This window comes from Crinia signifera, chromosome 19 (assembly GCF_055691185.1).
Source record: "Crinia signifera chromosome 19, ASM5569118v1, whole genome shotgun sequence".
NCBI classification, from domain to species: Eukaryota; Metazoa; Chordata; class Amphibia; order Anura; family Myobatrachidae; genus Crinia; species Crinia signifera.
Genome location: NC_139226.1, coordinates 205,072 through 225,854, shown reverse-complemented (window position 1 = coordinate 225,854; position 20,783 = coordinate 205,072). Strand labels below are relative to the sequence as shown.

The 20,783-nt window shown below is 44.8% G+C and overlaps 1 protein-coding gene across 2 annotated transcripts in view; it reads left to right on the top strand.

Annotated features, from left to right (window-relative positions):
• LRRC4B (leucine rich repeat containing 4B) overlaps positions 1-20,783 on the top strand; it is a 298,617-nt gene that overhangs the window by 111,073 nt on the left and 166,761 nt on the right. For both annotated transcript variants that reach the window (XM_083161750.1, XM_083161749.1), the window contains exon 2: positions 16,933-17,025. The gene's annotated coding sequence lies outside the window, so the exon portion shown is untranslated. The remainder of the gene's footprint in view (positions 1-16,932; positions 17,026-20,783) is intronic.

Sequence of the window (20,783 nt, the reverse complement as noted above, 5' to 3'; positions counted from 1 at the left end):
CGCTATGAGTTCTTCCCTTGCTGGGAGATTTTTTTGGCGATAAGGATACTGGATGATACCCGTTGGAAACAACATCTGGATACATACAATCCAAGTGTGAGTTTTTAAAGGAATTTACCTTTTAAAACTTTCTTTTCACAAGGTGATCACTGCATGCATTAATTCTGAATAACCACAAGGTGGCGATGCTCACCCACTTATATTTTCTATGCACAAGCACCTATAGAGTGTATTTTCTTCACTGAGTCACATAATTATCACTTTGGATATATAATAATACACTCCTCCTGCCACTTTCTCCATGTCTGAAATGCTCCAATGAGACTGGCTGACAGGAAAGAAAGTTAAAGAAGGAGATCTTTCAAGTGAAAGACATTGCCACATGAGAGCTTTTACTTACTTGCTGGTACACATATATAAGAAATGAAGAAGGATTGTCACACTATAAACTGCTCATTCTGTGAACACTAAAGGCGCAGAAGTCATACAAGTACTATAAATGGAAATGAGGCCAATTTGACGGCACAGCACAGATTCTGGAGTGTTTTCTCATATATTTTTTATATACAGGTTGAGTATCCCGTATCCAAAATGCTTGGGACCAGGAGAATTTTGGATAACGGATTATTCCGTATTTTGGAATATTTTAATATTTCAATGATGTATTTTGAGGTATCTTGCATTTATGCTGTATAAACACATCAAACACATAATATACACACAAATATATTTTATTTGTTCAAAAAACAAGGTTTCAAAGCATGAAACAATATTTGTGTACTCTCTCAGATACTGAATTTGAATGGTAAGCAATCATTTTCTTGTACTTGTTTCCTAGCACAGCGCCCAATTTTTTCATCTTATGGCTTCTTATGCCATCACATAGCATTGCATGATATATAGCCGCATGCGATGCGATGCAATTTTTTATTTTTATAAGCACCCTAATGAATGCTTAAATGTTAAATGCACCCTCAAGCCACCCCCACTATCAACGCAAACCCGAAGCGTGGCGAGCGCGTGACCTTTTCATACCCCCACTATACACGTCGGCGTGGAATTGATTTTAGATAGTGTGGCGAGCGCAGCGAGCCACCGAGCCCGAAGCGTGGCGAGCGGACACATATTACTTTACCTGTATTCTGCGTCCCCTCGCAGGGCTAGTTACATATCATGTCATCAGTAGTGCAGTTACAAATGTCCCCAGTAGTGCCAGTTACATATCATGTCATCAGTAGTGCTGTTACATATCATGTCATCAGTAGTGCTGTTACATATCATGTCATCAGTAGTGATGTTACATATCATGTCCCCAGTAGTGCTGTTACTTATCGTGTCATCAGTAGTGCTGTTACATATCGTGTCATCAGTAGTGCTGTTACATATCGTGTCATCAGTAGTGCTGTTACATATCATGTCATCAGTAGTGCTGTTACATATCGTGTCATCAGTAGTGCTGTTACATATCGTGTCATCAGTAGTGCCAGTTACATATCATGTCATCAGTAGTGCTGTTACATATCATGTCATCAGTAGTGCTGTTACATATCGTGTCATCAGTAGTGCTGTTACATATCGTGTCATCAGTAGTGCTGTTACATATCATTTCATCATTAGTGCCAGTTACATATCATGTCATCAGTAGTGCTGTTACATATCATTTCATCAGTAGTGCCAGTTACATATCATGTCATCAGTAATGCCAGTTACATACCATGTCATCGGTAGTGCTGTTACATATCGTGTCATCAGTAGTGCTGTTACATATCGTGTCATCAGTAGTGCTGTTACATATCATGTCATCAGTGGTGCTGTTACATATCGTGTCATCAGTAGTGCTGTTACATATCATGTCATCAGTAGTGCTGTTACATATCCTGTCATCAGTAGTGCTGTTACATATCCTGTCATCAGTAGTGCTGTTACATATCCTGTCATCAGTAGTGCTGTTACATATCGTGTCATCAGTAGTGCTGTTACATATCCTGTCATCAGTAGTGCTGTTACATATCGTGTCATCAGTAGTTCTGTTACATATCGTGTCATCAGTAGTGCTGTTACATATCGTGTCATCAGTAGTGCTGTTACATATCGTGTCATCAGTAGTGCTGTTACATATCCTGTCATCAGTAGTGCTGTTACATATCGTGTCATCAGTAGTGTGGTTACATATCATTTCATCAGTAGTGATGTTACATATCATGTCATCAGTAGTGCTGTTACATATCATGTCATCAGTAGTGATGTTACATATCATGTCATCAGTAGTGCCAGTTACATACCATGTCATCAGTAGTGCTGTTACATATCGTGTCATCAGTAGTGCTGTTACATATCATGTCATCAGTAGTGATGTTACATATCATGTCCCCAGTAGTGCTGTTACATATCGTGTCATCAGTAGTGCTGTTACATATCGTGTCATCAGTAGTGCCAGTTACATATCGTGTCATCAGTAGTGCTGTTACATATCATGTCATCAGTAGTGATGATACATATCATGTCCCCAGTAGTGCTGTTACATATCGTGTCATCAGTAGTGCCAGTTACATATTGTGTCATCAGTAGTGCTGTTACATATCATGTCATCAGTAGTTCTGTTACATATCATGTCATCAGTAGTGCTGTTACATATCGTGTCATCAGTAGTTCTGTTACATATCGTGTCATCAGTAGTGCTGTTACATATCATGTCATCAGTAGTTCTGTTACATATCGGGGGACATTTACCAAAATGGATTCGTAGAAAAAAGGTGTATTCGTAGGGAGAAATACACCTTTTTTTTACGAATTTGTATTTTCGGGATTTACAATCCCAAAAATACAACAATTCGTAGTCCTAAAGATGGAACATTCGTATTTGTATTTACAAATATGAATGTCTACACCATCGATAGAATACGACAGAAATCACCATTCAAAAGAATGGTGGTTTCTGATTTACTAAGCAGCCGTACTGATAATACGGCTGCTTAGTGGTGTAAAACACCCACGCAAATACGACAGGAAAATAGAACACCATTTTCATGTCGTATTTGCGTTTTAGCCTGCACGGATCAGTCAGATCCGTGCAGTCTTCAGTGTAAAAAAATAGAAAAATTAAATAATAAAAAAAAAAAACGACGTGGGGGTCCCCCCCACAGCCGAAACCAGCACCAGGCTGACAGAGGCTGGAGCCGGTAATTAAAAATCAGGGAACCCGACAAATAGGGGTTCCCTGATTTTTAACAACCAGCCCCAGGCTCCTGCTCTGGGGCTGGTTCCCAAAATACGGGGGACAAAATGAGTAGGGGTCCCCCGTATTTTAAGAACCAGCCCCAGGCAAAACCAGCCACAGCCGGGGGGAGACTTTTTATGCAAGTCCCCCCGGCCAAAGCATTAACCCTACCGACCAGTCAGCCTGGCCAGGGGCCCTGGGGGAGTGGGGACCCCCCCAATAAAGGGGTCCCCCCCCTCCAGGACTTACCTGACCAGGCTGAAGCCTGGTGCTGCCATCGATGCCCCTGGGCGGTGGGCATCGAGCTGATAGCGGTGTAAAAAATAGAACAAACTATTGTTTTTTACTGTGGCACTACAAGTGCCAGCAAGCCTCCCCAGCAAGCTGGGACTTGGAGAACCACAAGTCCCAGCCTGCTGGGCATTAAAGGGCCCGCTGGGTCTTGTAGTGCCACAGTAAAAAAAATAGTTAAATAAAACACACTGACACCCATTTTAAATAAAAGTTTAATACACACATTACATACATACTGATACTTACCTTTCTTGATCCCGTAGGTAGCCCTGGTCCTGATGTCCTGTGTCGTCCTCCAGGTCCATGTCGGCTGTCTGCGTCGTCCTCCAGGTCCATGTCGACGGTCCGTGTCGTCCTCCAGGTCCATGGCGGTGTCCGGGTCCGAAGAAATCCATGTTGGAGCTGTGGAAGGAAATCCTACTCACCAGTTCCTGCGCTGAAGAAGTCTTCTCTTGATCCGACGTAATCCAGGTAATCTTCATGCTGTCGGTGCTCCCCGCTGTCTGCGCTGTCTCTGCATCGCGCTGAGGAGAGATGCTGAGATGTTTCATATTCGGCGCCTCTCCTCAGACTGAATTCTATTGGCCGCCTAGCAGGCCAATCAGGAGCCGAGAAAGTCGGCTAGCACAATAGAATTCAGTCTGAGGAGAGGCGCCGAATATGAAACATCTCAGCATCTCTCCTCAGCGCGATGCAGAGACAGCGCAGACAGTGGGGAGCGCCGACAGCATGAAGATTACCTGGATTACGTCGGATCAAGAGAAGACTTCTTCAGCGCAGGAACAGGTGAGTAGGATTTCCTTCCACTGCTCCAACATGGATTTCTTCGGACCCGGACACCGCCATGGACCTGGAGGACTACACGGACCGTCGACATGGACCTGGAGGACGACGCAGACAGCCGACATGGACCTGGAGGACGACACAGGACATCAGGACCAGGGCTACCTACGGGATCAAGAAAGGTAAGTATCAGTATGTATGTAATGTGTGTATTAAACTTTTATTTAAAATGGGTGTCAGTGTGTTTTATTTAACTATTTTTTTTACTGTGGCACTACAAGACCCAGCGGGCCCTTTAATGCCCAGCAGGCTGGGACTTGTGGTTCTCCAAGTCCCAGCTTGCTGGCACTTGTAGTGCCACAGTAAAAAACAATAGTTTGTTCTATTTTTTACACCGCTATCAGCTCGATGCCCACCGCCCAGGGGCATCGAGGACAGCACCAGGCTTCAGCCTGGTCAGGTAAGTCCTGGAGGGGGGGACCCCTTTATTGGGGGGGTCCCCACTCCCCCAGGGCCCCTGGCCAGGCTGACTGGTCGGTAGGGTTAATGCTTTGGCCGGGGGGACTTGCATAAAAAGTCTCCCCCCGGCTGTGGCATTACCCTGCTGGCTGGTTTTGCCTGGGGCTGGTTCTTAAAATGCGGGGGACCCCTACTCATTTTGTCCCCCGTATTTTGGGAACCAGCCCCAGAGCAGGAGCCTGGGGCTGGTTGTTAAAAATCAGGGAACACCTATTTGTCGGGTTCCCTGATTTTTAATTACCGGCTCCAGCCTCTGTCAGCCTGGTGCTGGTTTCGGCTGTGGGGGCGACCCCACGCCGTTTATTTATTTATTTATTTATTTAATTTTTTTTACACCTTGCAGCCTGCACGGATCTGACTGATCCGTGCAGACTGCCTACAAATAATTCGTATTAGCAGCCGTATATACGGCCGCTAATACGAATTCCTACGACATCGGAGGGTTACAAAGATGTCGTATATGACTGCTTTGTAACTGATCCTCCGGAACACGACTTTGCATACGACTTAAACAGTCGTATGCAGCCGTAGGGGAAATACCAATACGAAAAACTAGGTTTTTCATATTGGTAAATTTCCCCCATCATGTCATCAGTAGTGCTGTTACATATCGTGTCATCAGTAGTGCTGTTACATATCGTGTCATCAGTAGTGCTGTTAAATATCCTGTCATCAGTAGTGCTGTTACATATCCTGTCATCAGTAGTGCTGTTACATATCATGTCATCAGTAGTGTCAGTTACATATCGTGTCATCAGTAGTGCTGTTACATATCATGTCATCAGTAGTGCCAGTTACATATTGTGTCATCAGTAGTGCTGTTACATATCATGTCATCAGTAGTGCCAGTTACATATCGTGTCATCAGTAGTGCTGTTACATATTATGTCATCAGTAGTGCCAGTTACATATCGTGTCATCAGTAGTGCTGTTACATATCATGTCATCAATGAGTTTTTAGCACAAATAATAATTGTCACTTTCTGCAATGTACGGTTTTCGGAATAATTTGGATAACGGATATTCGGATACGGGATACTCACCCTGTACTTTATGGATTCTGGAGTGTTTTTTTCATATATTTTTTATATATTACTAATCACTGTAATCACTTTAATAACTATCTCTATATTTATATTATTTATTGTTTTTAAAGGTATTATTAAACACTGGTAAACATTAAGGGGGGTATTCAATGTGCCGTCACTATTTCCTAGTGGGAAATAGCGGCGGCTCCCTAATTAATCTCATTAATGACATCATTGATGCAGGATCACGGCAGAACGGGCCCGACTTCAGAAACTGTCCACGCCAATCCACGGCCGTTTTCGCGGTCACGCTCCCTTTGCGCCCATCAGTAGGCGGGACATTGAATAACGTCTGTCGTTATGCGGTCACTCTGACAGCAAACGGGCCTGGATCACGGCTGTTGGTGGGGATGGACAGCCGTAATCCCAGACTGCATACCCCCCTGAGTGAGGGATAGTGCTGTTTGTGCACCACACATCATATGGCAGGTTGCTTGTTAGGCCTACGGCCAGTTCCTGACCCAACTGTTAATTCTTATGTCTTTGTAATAAATGCAAACCTTGCTGAGCCCATCAATAAACAATCTGTAGAGTGTAAGAACATACTGTACATTATAGTGATTTTAACTCCACAGTTGCAACATTGTTGTACAAGTAGGTTCTCAGTAATTACTTTGTATCTTAATGGCATATATTCCTGTAATGCTCGTGTGATCCACCTTATAGTTATTCAGCAGGACTATGGGGCCCTTTTATCAAACCATATTTGCAGCTATATCCCCGATAACGCACGTTTTCAGGGTTAAGCCGCAAATATTAAGTATCCCCTAAATGTATCATAGGGGGGATCGATCCCTGCTGTGATCCCCCCTGCAGCTCCGCCGGCCGCATCCCCCATAGGTTTCTATGGGGGATGCGAAGCTGCCCAATGTATCAACATCGGGCAGCCCGGCATCGCACCCCTGGGCTATCGCCATTCTGATATGGCGATAGCCCATTGTAGCCTATGGCTACACATCGCACTGCCCAAGCAGGGCAGAGCAGTAAGAGGGGTCGGCGGGGGTAAACGCATAACCGCGAATGCGCTGACTCCCCGGCTTCCGGGTCAGGGCTTCGCAGGGACGGGCTCTTTTCAGAGCCCCCCTGCGCCCTTCAAATTGATACATTCCCCCGATATGATCGCATTTTACAATGAGATCTTGGGCGGTAATATTCCACCCTGCGATCATGATAAATGTGCCCCTAAGTGTCCTGTCTCACATGTGTGAGTTATATTGATAACCATATGAGTATGTGACTTTATGCTGGCATTGATGTCTCCACCTTTAGCTTTAGCCTGCATTGTTAGTAAGGCTTTGTCCTTCTCAGTTTTACAGCATACCGAGTCTGTATGTATGACTGGGAGACATGGCCTGTGTGCAGGAGAAAATCTTATGATGATATCTCCTGGTGTGTATGATGGTATTCATTTATACAGGTATGTGCTGCTGTTTCACAGAGTCTCATACATTTCCCAGTAGATATAAATAATGGTCACTGACAACCACCGTTACGGTTTGCCGCAAAGCCTCACAGTCCTGTCTTCTGTCAGTGAATAATTATAGCTTGCTGTAACATTCCACATTGCATACTGACTGTGCGGTGAGCCTAAGCTGGGAGATTGTATTTGAATGGGTGCCGGAGCACTACTATATTCATATATTCATATACTAGCTGACCCGCCCGGCGTTGCCCAGGAAAACCTTGGGGTTTTTTATTTCCAAAATTGCTGAACAATGTCATCTTACAGTATGCTGTGACAAAGACCCAAGATTGTAATTTGTTATAGATTCCACCATAATGTTAGAATGTATTTGCATTAATACTCAATGATGGCAATGAAATCAGGTGTGGTGTTGTTGTTTGAAACACAACGCTCCTGAGTTGATAACTTGTATGTGTTCATGAATTCCACATCCACTCCTGAGATTTAGCACCTACTGTATGACATACCCTCCAACATCTGAGGGTCAGAAATCAGTACAAAATCAGAAAGGGACGTGGCCACGGGAAAGGGGGCATGACCACACCTCCATTCCTATACTTTCAATGGTACAGTTTTTAGGGTGTGTAATTACAGGCGCTGAGTGCGTGGGGACCGGGGTGGGTTTTACTTACCGTGCCATAATTAATAAAAAATTCACTGCTCCCTGCCACTGCCGCTCCCCTCACCGATCCTGTCTGCAGCAGTCTCTGAGGTCTGGGGATCTGTAAAGCACATGCACCGGCCCTCTCTACCAAACAGTGGGGCATCCCCTGAGTGTGGGAGCAGGTCCACGGGCCTGGCCACATGACGTCATGATGCGAGGAACGCTACCCGCACCACTGCAATGCACCACTCGGAACGGGTGCAATGGGCCAAATTCTTCCCTACACCCGCCGGGCCAATCCACCGATCCAGCCATCGCAATCATCAATGGGTGCATTGATAAGGTTTGGAGTGTAAGAAGTTGAAGAATAACACTGAGATAAAGATTTGCCATGTTAAAGTGTACAATTTACTCAATAAATCGTGAAAATAAATATATGTGTACATAGAAGTACAATCAAAAAATTAAAGTAGGATTAAAAAATAAGTTCTGATTCAAACTGATAATTGTTTGGATGGGGTGGGTTATGAAACAAATCTATAGGTGGGGGTATGGGTATTGTGGGCATAATTGGTGTTTGGTACACCTACAGGTGGTCCTCTATTGATGGGATTTTCACTACAGTGTCACCATAGGGGGATTCCCAATTGGGGTCCGGGTGGTCTTTTAGGGACCCTTTACAATCCCGTAGGTCTCTTCTCCTTGAGCCTTTGGTCGCCCGTAATGATAGTCAATCACTGAGGGAGACCGTAGGCTCCTGGAGATGAGACCAACGGGATTGTAAAGGGGTCCCTAAAAGACCACCTGAACCCCAATTGGAAACCCCCCTACGGTGACACGGTAGTGAACATTTCTCATCAACTGGGGACCCCCTGTAGGAGTACCAAACACCAATTATACCCACAATATCCATACCCCCTCCACCTAAAGATTTGTTTCTCAACCCACCCCCATCCAAACAATTATCAGTTTGAATCAGAATTTACTTTTTAAACCTACTTTCATTTCTTGATTGTACTTCTATGTACACATATTTGGTACTTGTGGATTATCACGGCTGCCAATTTTTTTTACAAAATCGCATGCGATCAAATCGCATGCGTTTTTTAACAGAAAAGCATCCAAATGCATTGAAATTAGTATCAAACATGTTCAATGGTTCCCAAATGTCATTTTTGAGGCTGTACCACCCCCACTATCAACGCAAACCCGAAGCGTGGTGAGCGGCGGCGGTACGCATCCTACGACCTTTTCATACCCCCACTATCCACGTCGGCGTGGAACTGAGAATAGAAAGTGTGGCGAGCGCAGCGAGCCACCGAGCCCGAAGCGTGGCGAGCAGACGCGGATACCTGTAGAGCCCGCGAGGGGACGCGTATACCTGTAAAGGTATCTGTGTCCGCTCGCCACGCTTCGGGCTCGGTGGCTCACTGCGCTCGCCTCACTTTCTATTCTCAACTCCACGCCGACGTGGATAGTGGGGGTATGAAAAGGTCATAGGACGCGTACCGTCGCCCCTCACGGGCTCGCTGCGCTCACCACGCTTCGGGTTCACGTTGATAGTGGGGGTGGTACAGCCTCAAAAATGACATTTGGGGGCCATTGAACATGTTTGATACAAATTTCAATGCATTTGGATGCTTTTCTGTTTAAAAAACGCATGCGATGCGATTTTTTGCTATACGATGCACATTGTGGGAGCCGTGATTGTCCACAAGTACCACATATTTTTTTTCACGATTTATTGAGTAAATTGTACACTTTAACGTGACAAATGTTCATCTCAGTCTTATTCTTCAACTTTTTACACTCATAACATTCAAACAAATACATGCAGCGCTCATGCCCATCGACCAAACATTATCTATGAACGAAAAGGGTCTGGGAAACCCTTAAGGCAGAGCAGCGCCTAACATTCAACTGACTAACAGGGTGAGTGAACTGTACCCACTTTGTATTGATCAATGGGTGCATTGGCCAGGACAAAGATTTCTCAGTGCAACCAGCCTGGGAGTGCAGTGACAGATAATGGGAAAAAAGAAAAAAAACAGTACATTAGGTACCGTTTTTATTTGCCGGTACAGACTACTAAATAAATGGCAAATTATTTTGTATGTGTTCTGTGTTTGTGTGTGTTGTACTGTTTTTGTGTATGTGTGCGTGTTGTAGTGTATGTGGTTGTGTGTGTTGCGTTGTATGTATCTGTCCAATGTGTAAGTGTGTGAGGTGTGCTATACAGTATGTGTATGTTGTGTCTTTGTGTATCTGTGCAATGTTTAAGTGTGTGTTTTGTGTGTGTTGTACTGTTTTTTGGGTGGGTGTGTGTTGTGCTGTTAGAGGTATGCTATGTGTGTGTGTTGTGTATATCTGCGCAATGTGTAAGTGCATAAGGTGTGCTACGTATAAATGTGTGTGTTTGTAGTGTGCTGTTTGTATCTGTGCAATGTTTAAGTGTGTGTGTTCTGTGTGTTGTACTGTTTTTGGGTGTGTGTTGTAGTGAATGTGGATGTGTTGTAATGTGAGTGGTGTGTTATGTGTATGTGTTGTGTGTATCTGCCGAATTTGTAAGTTTGTGAGGTTCACTACTTATATATGTGTGTGTAGTGTACTGTGCGTATCCTGGCAGTGTTTAAGTGTGTGTGTTCTGTGTGTTTCTGTATCTGCACAATGTTTAAGTATGTGTGTTCTGTGTGTTTGTTGTACTGTTTTTGGGTGTGTGTTGTAGTGTATATGGGTTTGTGTTGTACTGCATGTGGTGTGTTATGTGTGTGTTTTGTTGTGTGTATCTGTCCAAAGTGTGTGAGGTGCACTATGTATATATGTGTGTGTTGTGTGCGTATGTGGTGTACTGTGTGTGTGCGTGTACAATGTGTACGTGTGTGTGTTATGTGTGGTCTATGTATATCCGCAATTATTCCTAATTGTTTAAAGCCTTCACCATAATGTTAGAATGTGTCATTCATACTCAATGACAGTAATGAAATCAGGGGCCAAATGTAATAGGGTGAGAGTTTCAGAAAGTGAGAGATTTTGGGAGAGTTTTCCCATGTTTTTTATTTTTTTAAGGCAACAATCAACTACATGGCAAAATCAACCTGGTTTTGCAGTGTAATTGATTGCTGCTTAAAAAAAAGGGGGAAAACTCCCCCAAAATCTCTCACTTTCTGAAACTCTCACCCTATTACATTTGTCCCCAGGTGTGGAGTTGTTCCTTCGTCAACAGTTTCCCAGATCGTCTATCTTTTCCCCAGATCATCAATGAAGGCAAATTAAAACTGTGTTTTTTTTTTTTTTATTTCTAAGTGAAATTTCCCACAAATGGCTTTGAGGTGCAAACCCTGGGCCCAGAGGTATCTTGTTGCTGAATTTGGTTGCCCTGAGTGCCACGGTGTGTCCGCAATGCAATACACACGCACACACACACTCTTCAACTTATTATATAGAAGTGAGTTCTAATCTGTACAATATAGAAGTGTCACTTCATCCAGACATTTATGTCATCACACTCTTTTTATTTCTGTTTATTGCAGCATGCTGTATTGCATGTAGTAGGAAGGCAGCGTCTGTACTCAGGAGATAATCTTATAATGAGATCTCCTGGTGTGTATGGTTATATCCAAATGACGCTGTCTATCAGAATTGGAACAATGCCCCAATAGGTATGATGATTAGTGTCTGGCAATAGAAAAATTGTTTCTATTGCTGTTTGCCACAATGAATACTTTCTGATGTCAGTAATTGCTGTACCCTTCTACATATATACAGAAAAATGACGGTGACCATCAGTTACACAGTAGTATACGGGTGGGCGTCGGAGTACTGCTGTGCAGTCTCCGTTCACAGTTATATGAGCCACTCCGGGATCTGCTCTGTTAGCGTGCAGCCAGTGCTGGCACGTACAGACGCACTCTAAGATTTTGATATATGACTGTACATATTTACAGTTAAATCACCACACTCGCAGGAGGCATTAACAGATAATGCACATGTTAAAGATACACTTAGGTTGGTTACAACGGTCACAGAGACAAAGTGCCAATGCGCATTTCGCTCTGTCAGCTTTTTCAAGGCTACACCTAGGTATCAGGTGTGCCAACCATTTGCTTTATTTAAGGGATGCATACTCCCATGGGGGTTGTTCTCAGGAGCCAATAAACAGTCTCCTTTGCTTATTTTGAAAATCCTTGGTCATTTCATTGGCTAATATCCTGTCATCCAGTGCTGATAACCTGCAATTACCACATCGGTAGTCTAGATTGAATAGTTCTTGCATAGTTAAATCATGACATCAGCACTGCAAAGTAGTGGTAAAGAATGTATTGTGGTGAATTAGAATAAAATCTGTAATTTTCGGATGAATTATTTGTTTTATTTAAGCATCATTTCTGCATTAATCTGCATCTTGTTTTTGGTGTATTTTCCCGTTTGTTGATTTGTATAAATTCTATAGTCCTTCTTATGTAAATGTGAGATATGGGATATTATTGTTTATGTTTATAATTTTGTAATTCCATTAACCCCTGATTGCGGCTCTACCATTTAATCTTGAATGATTAACACAACAATAATATATAGATGTGTAATTTACATGTTATTTGTATTTGAATAAAGGATATGCTAGGGACAGCGAACTGTGTGCGTATAAAGATTACTCCTGAGAGGATACAAGAAAAAACTCCTAGAACAAGCCTACCACGCAGCCAAGAAAACACCCAGAACGATGTTACTCACACCCATTGTGTGACACAACAATGTGCAGATAACAGAATGTGTTCCGCAGTCCAAGCGCAACACAGGCTGAGAGTGTGATTGGCTGAGCTATGCGTCTCCATGGAGACGCATAAGCCCAACACACTCTCAACCTGTGTAACGCTGGAACAGCGCGACACAGGCTGTTATCTTCACCGGAGAAAGACTGTTCAGGGTGAAGCCTGGTGGGACCCATTTATGGGGGGGAGGTCCCCACTCCTCCAGGTACCCCGTCCAAGGCTGACCAGCCACGGTGCTCATGTTTCGGCCGGGGGACCTTGTGTAAAAAGTGTCCCCCGGCTGTGGCATGACACTGCGGGCTGTTGGAGCCTGGTGCTGGTTAAAAAATACGGGGGACCAACAGATTTTTTGTCCCGCGTATTTTTGGAACCAGGACCGGTCCAAGAGTCCGGAGCTGGTTTCAGAAATACGGGGGACCCCTACGCTTTTTGTCCCCCATATTTTTGGAACCAGGTCCAGCTTAATGAGCCCGGGGCTGGTTATGCTCAGGAGGGGGGACCCCAGGCCATTTATTTATTCATTTATTTTTACAAACACAAAATCGCACATTACCTCAAATTCGCACATTTTCATGCCTAAAATTCGCACATATTCATGCCAAAAATACACACATCATCGCACTAAATCGCACTTTTCTTTCCGGAACAGGCACCTCATTAAATGCGATTTTAAAAAAGTGCGATAATGGGCGATTTTGAAAGTGTGAAAAAGTCTCATTCTATTAAATGTCACCAGATATTTTAATCTTTATTCTTCTTTCTTACTGTACTTACTTTACACATACTATTACTTTCATCTGCACACATCTAATACTTCGCTATCTAGATCCCCAATCACAGGGATATTACTGATATCTATTACAAGGTTATATACAGGGCTATTTTTCAGTAGGCTCCAGCAGGAACTGTGGGGCAGATTTATTAAGCTTGGAGAAGAGATAAACTGGAGATAAAGCGGAGAAAAGGTAAAAGGAGATAAAGCACCAGCCAATCAGCTGTGTTTGAAAAAGACAGTTGGGAGTTGGCTGGCTGGTGCTTTATCTCCTTTTACCTTTTCTCGGCTTTATCTCCAGTTTATCTCTTCTCCAAGCTTAATAAATCTGCCCCTGAGTACCTTATTTTAGTTCACACTTTCTGACAAAATATTGTCTCCGACCCGGGAATTGACCAGGGTCGAGGACACGGGATTTATGACCCGTGTTGACCCTTGCACACAGAAGAAATACCCGTGTTATTCAGCAAATTACTGGGTAGAAATTTTCAACCCGGTAATTTGTTCTTCTGTGTGAAGGGGGGTCAGGCTGCTCCCGGCAAATTGACACGGCATTTGAAATGCTGTGTATTTGCCGGGATTTTCAGACTTTTCTGTCTGAAAGGGGTATTAGATGGACAAAACCATGTGCACTGCAGGTGAGGCAGGTGTTACTTGTGCAGAGATAATTAGATTTGGGTGGTGTTTTACACCTGCCTCACCTGCACTGCACATGGTTTTGTCCATCTTAGAAATATTTTGTCAGAAAGAGTGAACTAGAATAAGGGCCTCAGTTCCTGCTGGAGCCTGCTGAAAAATAGCCCTGATTATATATAATTTATTCAATTTAAGATTACACTATTAAACAATTAATATATGACATCCTAGTAACTGAGAGTATTTTAACAAAATTAATAATGCTTTTGTATATTATTATTTCAAGTCATATGTACTTTGTGGATGAGGAGTGCATCCCAGCAAAACTTTTCTTTTTTAGTTTTTTGAGACTCAACACCCTAAGGCAGTGGAGTAAAGTATATATAATATTCCCCCCTGACTGCTAATTACCCATCCATACATAAAGAAATCCACAACAATATATGGTGCGGGTTCCTCGCCAATGTCCTATCCCAATGGGGCTGCATACAAAATTCCATGAGTCAATGGTTTGTAACAGCGGCATAAAGTCTTACTCATACCCCTTTCAGACATGCAACTCGGGAATTACCCGTCATTTTGACTGCAGGGTCATTTTCCTGGGTGCAGCCTGCACCCTTTCACACTTACAGCAGCAAGTGTCATTTGCTGAAAAACCCAGGTTTTTCTTATGTCTGAAAGGATAAACCCAGGTCGTAAATCCATGGTCCTCAACCCAGGTAAAAAGATGGGTTGAATATCCGGGTTTTAACACCCTGGTTGACCCTTTCAGACATACCAAAATTCTGGGTTGATGCGTTCATGTGCAAAAACTTGGGATTTTGGATTATGTCTGGTGGTGCTTGGTGGTGAGAATGTAGGGCACCAAATTAGCTAGGGCCGGCTCTGTAACAAAGCATCTAGGAACAGCAATGTGAACCTTCCATTAGAACCTGCACCAAAATTCCCTTGGGGGCCACAGAGGGCATGTGACATTCGGAGGGTTATTCTGGTTCATTCCTTCGCATGTTTGCATGCAGGAATGATGTTTTTGAAGTGTGCATGTGCCGGGTGACACAGGGCCGGGGGGGGGGGGGGGGGGGGCAGCTGACATCACTGGCTGTCAGCTACCTGCCCAGATCCTGTGGAGTGTGCATGCAAATCTGAGTGACCTGAGAGTCACTTAGATACACATACTCGTTCCACATCATTCGATTGTATTCGATTCTGAGTATCTTAGACAGGGCTGCCACCAGGTATTTTGAGGCCCAGGACTGATTTCCAGTCCGGGCCCCATGCCCATTCCCCCCGCAGGGGACCATGGGTGAGTTATCATTGCGCGGACTCCCATCTCCCCCCCTCCCTTCACTTACTGCCCGACTCGGCAGGGCCCAAAGCCCAGCCTGGCTTCTTCAATGCAGGAGGCCGGTGGCCAATTAAAATGCAGCACCGGCGGTTGACCAATCAGAGCTTGTGTACCGGCAGCCGTTCTGATTGGCTAATGGTGCATAAGCTCTGATTGGCACAAAAGCCAGTCAGCATTTTAATTGGTCGCTGGCTTCCTGCATTGAAGAAGCCAGGCTGTGCTTCAGGACCTGCTGAGGACCTAGCGCAGCGGAGGCAGCACAAAGCGGAGGGTTGCTGTGGGCATAATTAGCTGCCCGGGCCCTTCCAGAGGCCGGGGCCCAGGTCATGTATAAAAACAGCACCCACCTGTTGGCGGCCCTGATCTTAGATCTGCTCCGGCACTCAGATTGTAATGCTGAGAGTTATGTGAATGGGAATTTACCTCCCTCTAGTGGTAATACTGTAGAAAGGATATGGGATGTTTAATTTAATTATAACAAAAAGCACCAAAGAAAACTCTGGTGACAATAAACATTTCCAACAGTGTATTACAGATTCAAAAAGTGGGACCCGCGCTTCCTGTTAAGATAAACAGATAAATATCCTGATTGGTTGCTTCAACGTTGATTTTTCCTAGTTTTAGTCTACAACGTTAACCTCAAAAACAAAAGAGAAGACAATTCATAGTGCAGCTTGTAGTAACATGGGGTGTTTACATGCGATTAGGTAGTAAATTCTGCCTCCGTACCCTTTACCTCACTTAGGCCAAGTTCAATCATGTAGTGAGGGGGTCACAAATGCCCAAAACTTCTAGGCTCCTCCAGTATTCCTCAGATATGTATATAGAAAGCATGCATACTCATAGTGTAAAAAGTTTTCAATTTATTCACACAACACACAGAAGAAACATATATAAATAAAAACCCTTGGTACCGTGTCTGGCCTTTTAATAAAAAGCTTGTCTGTAGGTGGAAAGGGGTCAGATGTTAACCCAGGTATCCCTCTGTCTACACCTCACACTTTGTAGCAGGAAACTCCACAAACACCAACGCTTTTCGACTTTTAAGTCTCCTCAGGGTGTATGGAGTCCAGGGTAAATGTTGGAGTATTTATACCTACAATGATTAATCTTGTACTGCCTCTTCCTGTGTTACAGTTTTTGGACTGTTCCCTTAAAAAAAAAAAAAAACTCCTATGTGTACAGTACTTTGTAATACTGAACCAGGTGGTAATAATGCTTACTGCTTTCCTTTCCCTTGTTTTCAGCACCAGGTTCAACAGTGTGTTGATTTCACGCAAAAAGATATTTGTCTCTGTCCGTGGGTAAAGAGCTACATTGGGACTCTAGTATCATAACAGATAATTATTCCTAGTTATGTGGTAACTGTATCCACAGCGATATACGGTATTATCTGGGACTATGGAGTTGTTAACTCTCCGCTTTTTTTCCTATTTTCAGGTGTACCAGAAAACCCAGCAGCAGACTGATCTGGGGGCTGTACCAAGGAGCTAGACTTAGCGTATGAATTTTTCTGGTCCTGCAGGAATTCTGGTTTGTAAATTACTTCATTTAATTCCATGTATTCTGTGTCAGATTGTGGGGAGACCTGTCAATGGCAATGGGTGTGCCTGTGATCTCTGTGATTCTGATATCCCCGCCATGGTTTAGGGTGTGCCTGTGATTTCTGTGATTCTGATAATCGTGCCATGGCTTCGGGTGTGCCTGTGATCCCTGTGATTCTGATAATCGTGCCATGGCTTCGGGTGTGCCCGCGGATCTCTGTGATTCTGATAATCGCGCCATGGCTTAGGGTGTGCCTGTGATTTCTGTGATTCTGATAATCGTGCCATGGCATTGGATGTGCCTGTGATCCCTGTGATTCTGATAACCCCGCAATGGCTTTGGATGTGCCTGTGATCAATGTGATTCTGATAATCGCGCTATGGTTTCGGATGTGCCTGTGATCTCTGTGATTCTGATAATCCAGCCATGGCTTCGGATGTGCCTGTGATCCCTGTGATTCTGATAATCTCGCCATGGTTCCGGATGTGCCTGTGATTCTGATAATCGTGCCATGGCTTTGGGTGTGCCTGTGATCTCTGTGATTCTGATAATCGCGCTATGGTTTCGGATGTGCCTGTGATCTCTGTGATTCTGATAATCCAGCCATGGCTTAGGGTGTGCCTGTGATCTCTGTGATTCTGATAATCGTGCCATGGCTTAGGGTGTGCCTGTGATCTCTGTGATGCTGATAATCGCGCCATGGCATTGGGTGTGCCCGGGATCTCTGTGATTCTGATATTCCTGCCATGGCTTAGGGTGTGCCTGTGATTCTCATAACCCTGCCATGGTATTGGATGTGCCTGTGATCCCCGTGATTCTGATGACCCTGCCAAGGCTTCGGATGTGCCTGTGATCCCTGTGATTCTGATAACCCCTCCATAGCTTCGGGTGTGCCTGTGATCCTGATAATTGCTCACTGACTTTGGGTGTTCCTGTGATCCAGTAGCGTAAGTTCGTCTCAGCTGCCCGGAGGCAAGAAGTACACTGGTACCCCACCCACCACACACACACAACCTTATATAAAATATAAAAATATATATATATAGAGAGAGAGAGAAACACATATACATTTCTAAATTCAGCCATAGAAGTGACATCAATGGCTTTCAATTAATAGATTTAAACTTGCAGGGGAGGAGAGGTGCCCCCTTGGGAGCAGGAGCCTGGTGGCAGATGCCTCCATTGCCTCCCAGAGTTCTGCCTCTGCTGTGATCTCTATGAATCTTATAACCCCTCCATAGCTTAGGGTGTGCCTGTGATCTCTGTGAATCTGATAATCACTCCATGGCTTAGGGTGTGCCTGTGATCTCTGTGATTCTGATAATCACTCCATGGCTTCGGGTGTGCCTGTGATCCCTGTGATTCTGATAATCCAGCCATGGCTTCGGGTGTGCCTGTAATCTCTGTGATTCTGATAATAGCACCATGGCTTCGGGTGTGCCTGTGATCCCTGTGATTCTGATAATCGCTCCATGGCTTAGGGTGTGCCTGTAATCTCTGTGATTCTGATAATCCAGCCATGGCTTCGGGTGTGCCTGTGATCCCTGTGATTCTGATAATCGCTCCATGGCTTCGGGTGTGCCTGTAATCTCTGTGATTCTGATAATCACTTCATGACTTCGGGTGTGCCTGTGATCTCTGTGATTCTGATAATCACTTCATGACTTCGGGTGTGCCTGTGATCCCTGTGATTCTGATAATCCAGCCATGGCTTCGGGTGTGCCTGTGATCCCTGTGATTCTGATAATCGCTCCATGGCTTCGGGTGTGCCTGTAATCTCTGTGATTCTGATAATCACTTCATGACTTCGGGTGTGCCTGTGATCTCTGTGATCCGGATAACTCCGCCATGGCTTCGGGTGTGCCTGTGATCCCTGTGATTCTGATAATCGCTCCATGGCTTCGGGTGTGCCTGTAATCTCTGTGATTCTGATAATCACTTCATGACTTCGGGTGTGCCTGTGATCCCTGTGATTCTGATAATCCAGCCATGGCTTCGGGTGTGCCTGTGATCTCTGTGATTCTGATAATCGTTCCATAGCTTCGGGTGTGCCTGTGATCCCTGTGATTCTCATAACCCCACCATGGCATTGGATGTGCCTGTGATCTCTGTGATTCTGATAATAGCGCCATGGCTTCGGGTGTGCCTGTGATCCCTGTGATTCTGATAATCGCTCCATGGCTTCGGGTGTGCCTGTAATCTCTGTGATTCTGATAATCACTTCATGACTTCGGGTGTGCCTGTGATCTCTGTGATCCGGATAACTCCGCCATGGCTTCGGGTGTGCCTGTGATCCCTGTGATTCTGATAATCACTTCATGACTTCGGGTGTGCCTGTGATCCCTGTGATTCTGATAATCCAGCCATGGCTTCGGGTGTGCCTGTGATCCCTGTGATTCTGATAATCGCTCCATGGCTTCGGGTGTGCCTGTAATCTCTGTGATTCTGATAATCACTTCATGACTTCGGGTGTGCCTGTAATCTCTGTGATTCTGATAATCGTTCCATAGCTTCGGGTGTGCCTGTGATCCCTGTGATTCTCATAACCCCACCATGGCATTGGATGTGCCTGTGATCTCTGTGATTCTGATAATAGCGCCATGGCTTCGGGTGTGCCTGTAATCTCTGTGATTCTGATAACTCCGCCATGGCTTCGGGTGTGCCAGTGATCCCTGTGATTCTGATAATAGCGCCATGGCTTCGGGTGTGCCTGTGATCCCTGTGATTCTGATAATCGCTCCATGGCTTCGGGTGTGCCTGTAATCTCTGTGATTCTGATAATCACTTCATGACTTCGGGTGTGCCTGTGATCTCTGTGATCCGGATAACTCCGCCATGGCTTCGGGTGTGCCAGTGATCCCTGTGATTCTGATAATAGCGCCATGGCTTCGGGTGTGCCTGTGATCCCTGTGATTCTGATAATAGCGCCATGGCTTCGGGTGTGCCTGTGATCCCTGTGATTCTGATAATCGCTCCATGGCTTCGGGTGTGCCTGTGATCCCTGTGATTCTGATAATCGTTCCATAGCTTCGGGTGTGCCTGTGATCCCTGTGATTCTCATAACCCCACCATGGCATTGGATGTGCCTGTGATCTCTGTGATTTTGATAACCCCGCCATGGCTTCAGGTGTGCCTGTGATCCCTGGGATTCTGATAATTGCTCCGTGGCTTCAGGTGTGCCTGCGATCCCTGTGATTCTGATAATTGCTCCGTGGCTTCAGGTGTGCCTGTGATCCCTGTGATTCTGATAATTGCTCCGTGGCTTCAGGTGTGCCTGTGATCCCTGTGATTCTGATAATAGCGCCATGGCTTCAGGTGTGTCTGTGATCCCTGTGATTCTGACAATTGCTTCTTGGCTTCGGGTGTGCCTGTGATCCCTGTGATTCTGATAATTGCTCCGTGGCTTCAGGTGTGTCTGTGATCCCTGTGATTCTGACAATTGCTCCATGGCTTCGGGTGTGCCTGTGATCTCTGTGATTCTGATAATTGCTCCGTGGCTTCAGGTGTGCCTGTGATCCCTGTGATTCTGATAATTGCTCCGTGGCTTCAGGTGTGCCTGTGATCCCTGTGATTCTGATAATAGCGCCATGGCTTCAGGTGTGTCTGTGATCCCTGTGATTCTGACAATTGCTTCTTGGCTTCGGGTGTGCCTGTTATCCCTGTGATTCTGATAATTGCTCCATGGCTTCGGGTGTGCCTGTAATCTCTGTGATTCTGATAACCCCACCATGGCTTAGGGTGTGCCT